Source organism: Rhipicephalus microplus, unplaced genomic scaffold (assembly GCF_043290135.1).
Source record: "Rhipicephalus microplus isolate Deutch F79 unplaced genomic scaffold, USDA_Rmic scaffold_230, whole genome shotgun sequence".
NCBI lineage: Eukaryota > Metazoa > Arthropoda > Arachnida > Ixodida > Ixodidae > Rhipicephalus > Rhipicephalus microplus.
The window spans coordinates 85,001-90,173 of NW_027464801.1; positions in this window are offsets into that span (position 1 = coordinate 85,001).

The following is a 5,173-nucleotide window of genomic DNA, read 5'->3' on the forward strand; positions in this document are numbered from 1 at the left end:
TCGCCCCGGCTGACGCGGTTTCGTGCCGCCCCGGCAGACGCGGTTTTCGCGCCGCCCCGGCTGACGCGGTTTCGTGCCGCCCCGGCAGACGCGGTTTTTTGCCGCCCCGGCTGACGCAGTTCGGACTTGGCACTTTTTGGCTGAGCCTTGCTGGCGGCCCACTCACTCGATCGCCATGTCTGTTTGCCACAGTTTTCCCGGTGGTGCCGCACCCGGGCTCGCCCCGGCAGACGCGTTTTTTTTTTCTTTCGCCCCGGCTGACGCAGTTTTCGCGCCGCCCCGGCAGACGCGGTTTTCGCGCCGCCCCGGCAGACGCGGTTTTTTGCGCCGCCCCGGCTGACGCAGTTCGGACTTGGCACTTTTTGGCTGAGCCTGGCTGGCGGCCCACTCACTCGATCGCCATGTCTGTTTGCCACAGTTTTCCCGGTGGTGCCGCACCCGGGCTCGCCCCGGCTGACGCAGTTTTCGCGCCGCCCCGGCTGACGCGGTTTCGTGCCGCCCCGGCAGACGCGGTTTTTTGCGCCGCCCCGGCTGACGCGGTTTTTTGCCGCCCCGGCTGACGCAGTTCGGACTTGGCACTTTTCGGCTGTGCCTGGCTGGCGGCCCACTCACTCGATCGCCATGTCTGTTTGCCACAGTTTTCCCGGTGGTGCCGCACCCGGGCTCGCCCCGGCAGACGCGTTTTTTTTTTTTTCTTTCGCCCCGGCTGACGCAGTTTTCGCGCCGCCCCGGCTGACGCGGTTTCGTGCCGCCCCGGCAGACGCGGTTTTTTGCGCCGCCCCGGCTGACGCGGTTTTTGCCGCCCCGGCTGACGCAGTTCGGACTTAGCACTTTTTGGCTGAGCCTGGCTGGTGGCCCACTCACTCGATCGCCATGTCTGTTAGCCACAGTTTTCCCGGTGGTGCCGCACCCGGGCTCGCCCCGGCTGACGCAGTTTTCGCGCCGCCCCGGCTGACGCGGTTTCGTGCCGCCCCGGCAGACGCGGTTTTCGCGCCGCCCCGGCTGACGCGGTTTTTGCCGCCCCGGCTGACGCAGTTCGGACTTAGCACTTTTCGGCTGTGCCTGGCTGGCGGCCCACTCACTCGATCGCCATGTCTGTTTGCCACAGTTTTCCCGGTGGTGCCGCACCCGGGCTCGCCCCGGCTGACGCAGTTTTCGCGCCGCCCCGGCTGACGCGGTTTCGTGCCGCCCCGGCAGACGCGGTTTTCGCGCCGCCCCGGCTGACGCGGTTTCGTGCCGCCCCGGCAGACGCGGTTTTTTGCCGCCCCAGCTGACGCAGTTCGGACTTAGCACTTTTTGGCTGAGCCTTGCTGGCGGCCCACTCACTCGATCGCCATGTCTGTTTGCCACAGTTTTCCCGGTGGTGCCGCACCCGGGCTCGCCCCGGCAGACGCGTTTTTTTTTTTCTTTCGCCCCGGCTGACGCAGTTTTCGCGCCGCCCCGGCAGACGCGGTTTTCGCGCCGCCCCGGCAGACGCGGTTTTTTGCGCCGCCCCGGCTGACGCGGTTTTTTGCCGCCCCGGCTGACGCAGTTCGGACTTGGCACTTTTTGGCTGAGCCTGGCTGGCGGCCCACTCACTCGATCGCCATGTCTGTTTGCCACAGTTTTCCCGGTGGTGCCGCACCCGGGCTCGCCCCGGCTGACGCAGTTTTCGCGCCGCCCCGGCTGACGCGGTTTCGTGCCGCCCCGGCAGACGCGGTTTTTTGCGCCGCCCCGGCTGACGCGGTTTTTTGCCGCCCCGGCTGACACGGTTCGGACTTTGCACTTTTCGGCTGTGCCTGGCTGGCGGCCCACTCACTCGATCGCCATGTCTGTTTGCCACAGTTTTCCCGGTGGTGCCGCACCCGGGCTCGCCCCGGCAGACGCGTTTTTTTTTTTTTTTTCTTTCGCCCCGGCTGACGCAGTTTTCGCGCCGCCCCGGCTGACGCGGTTTCGTGCCGCCCCGGCAGACGCGGTTTTTTGCGCCGCCCCGGCTGACGTGGTTTTTGCCGCCCCGGCTGACGCAGTTCGGACTTTGCACTTTTTGGCTGAGCCTGGCTGGCGGCCCACTCACTCGATCGCCATGTCTGTTTGCCACAGTTTTCCCGGTGGTGCCGCACCCGGGCTCGCCCCGGCAGACGCGTTTTTTTTTTTTCCTTCGCCCCGGCAGACGTGGTTCCCCCCCCCCCCCTCCGTCTTTCTTTTTGTTTTTTTTTTTCGCCGCGGCTGAAGTGGATTTTTCGGTGCCTCGACGCCCCGGTAGTCGCGGTTTTTCCGTTTCCGCACGGCCCCGGCTGACGCTGCTCGGTCACAGTCGCCTTTTGTGGTGATTGCAGACTTCTTGAGCGCGGGTGTTTTTTTTTTTTGTTGTTGTTGTTGTTTTATTACGCATTCGCTCCAGCAGACGCTGTTTAGACTTTTTGTTTCCTCTTTTATCCTGCGACGAGGTGACGAGGTTTATTCGGTGCCCCGCCGCCCCGGCTGAAGTGATTTTTCCTGTCCCGTGCCGCCCCGGCTGACGCGGTTGGGACTTCGCGTTTGTTCGGCCGCCACGGGTTTTGGCGCACTCGCTCGGTTGCTTGTTGTTGCCACTTGTTGCGAACCCAGGTTTCTTGAGCGAGCGCGGGCGTTTTTTCTTCCTTTCTTTCTTTGTTCTATGTGTTAGCGAATCGGCCTTTAATATCACACGAGGACTCACAACCAACAATTTTCAGTTTGAAGTGTAAAAAATCTGCAGGTGTTGACGTAACTGACTTGCCCCGTACCCTTGAGTACATCCATGAAGTTCTCGTAGTACTACTAAATCGCATTATTCCAAGTGGAGAAATTCCCATAAACTTGCAAACCTCTACACGAAAATCGGTGCGCGTGATAAAGTTGAAAATTATCGTCCGATATCAAATGTGCCTTCTATAACACAAATTCTAGGAAAAAAAAAAAAAAAACACTTGTTCGCCGTTTTCTGCGCCGTGACTGGCAGCACTCCGGCGAAGCGAAACGGGGTCGATTCGAGCACGATATCGGCGTCTTTCGACGTGCTCGCCGGCGACCGTCGCACGAGTACGTCGCACGAGCGCGTCTGCCGGGGCGCCGTTTGCGAAGCCGACGCAAAAGTGGGAACCGCCGCTCGGATGATCGCCGCTTTCGGCAGAGTGAGTGTTGGCACTCCGGGGAAGCGAAACAGCGTGAATGCGCCCACGAAATCGGCGTATTTTGAAGTGCCCGCCGGCGACCGTCGCACGAGTACGGTAAACCGCGTCAGCCGGGGCGTAGTTCGGGACGCCGACGAAAAAGTGGGAAGCGCAACTCGGATCTTCGCCGTTTTTGCAGGAGTGAGTGGCGGCCCTCCTGCGAGACCAAGAAGCATCGATTCGTGCACGAATTCGGCGCCTTTCGACGTGATCGCCGGCGACCGTCGCTCGAGTAGGGCAAACCGCGTCTGCCGGGGCGGGCTTCGGGACGCCGATGCGAAAGTGGGAAACGCTGCTCGGATGTTCGCCGTTTTTGGCCGAGTGAGTGCTGGCACACGGGCGAAGCCAAACGGGGCCGATTACGGCACGATATCGGCGTCTTTCGACGTGCCCGCCGGCGACCGTCGCACGAGTACGGTAAACCGCGTCAGCCCGGGCGGAGTTCGGGACGCCGATGCGAAAGTGGAGAACGCCGCTCGGATCTTCGCCGTTTTTGGAGGAGTGAGTGGCGGCACTCCGGAGAAGCCAAGGAGCGCCAATTAGCGCACGATATCGGCGTCTTTCGACGCGCTCGCCGGCGACCGTCGCACGAGTAGGGCAAACCGCGTCTGCCGGGGCGGGGTTTACGACGCCGACGCAAAAGTGGGAACCGCCGCTCGGATGTTGGCCGTTTTTGGCAGAGTGAGTGCTGGCACTCCGGCGACGCGAAAGAGCGCGAATGCGCCCACGAAAGTGGCGTATTTGGACGTGCGTGACGGCGACCGCTGCAGGAGTACGAAAAACCACGTCAGCCGGGGCGAGCGACACACGGCGGTCTGGGTGCTTATCGCTGCTATTATAGGGGCACCCCGGCAGACGCAGAAAAAAAAAAAAATTTTCGACCTTCTTTTTTGCTGGTCGAGCTCGGGTAACCCAGGTCGCAATGGGAGCCGCGCACGAAAGCGGCGTCGCGAGACGCGTTCGCGGTCGCTAGTCGCACGAGCTCGGCAACCGCGTCAGCCGGCGCGGAGTTCGGGATGCCGACGGCTAAGTGGGTACCGCTGCTCGGATGTTCGCCGTTTTTGGCCGAGTGAGTGCTGGCACTCCGGTGAAGCCAAGGAGCGCCAATTCGTGCACGATATCGGCGTCTTTCGACGTGCCCGCCGGCCACCGCCGCACGAGTACGGCAAACCGCGTCTGCCGGGGCGGGGTTCGCGACGCGTACGCAATAGTGGGAACCGTCGCTCGGATGTTCGTCGTCTTTGGCCGAGCGAGTGCTGGCACTCCGGCGAAGCGAAACGGGGCCGATTCGGGCACGATATCGGCGTATTTCGACGTGCTCGCCGGCGACCGTCGCACGAGTACGGCAAAGCGCGTCTGCCGGGGCGAGGTTTGCGACGCCGACGAAAAAGTGGGAAGCGCCGCTCGGATCTTCGCCGTTTTTGCAGGAGTGAGTGGCGGCCCTCCTGCGAGACCAAGAAGCATCGACTCGCGCACGATATCGGTGTCTTTCGACGTGCCCGCCGGCCACCGCCGCACGAGTACGGCAAACCGCGTATGCCGGGGCGGGGTTGGCGACGCCGACGCAAAAGTGGGAACCGCCACTAGGATGTTCGCCGTTTTTGGCAGAGTGAGTGCTGGCACTCCGGCGAAGCGAAAGAGCGCGAATGCGCCCACGAAAGTGGCGTGTTTGGACGTGCTTGACGACGACCACCGCAGGAAAACGAAAAACCACGTCAGCCGGGGCGAGCGACCCATGGCGGTCTGGGTGCTTATCGCTGCTATTATAGGGGCACCCCGGCAGACGCAAAAAAAAAAAAAAAATTTTTTTCGACATTCTTTTTTGCTCGTCGACCTCGGGTGACCCAGGTCGCAGTGGGAGCCGCGCACGAAAGCGGCGTCGCGAGACGGCTTCGCGGTCGCTAGTCGCACGAGCTCGGCAACCGCGTCTGCCGGGGCGGAGTTCGGGACGCCGACGGCTAAGTGGGAACCGCCGCTCGGATGTTCGCCGTTTGTGGCCGAGT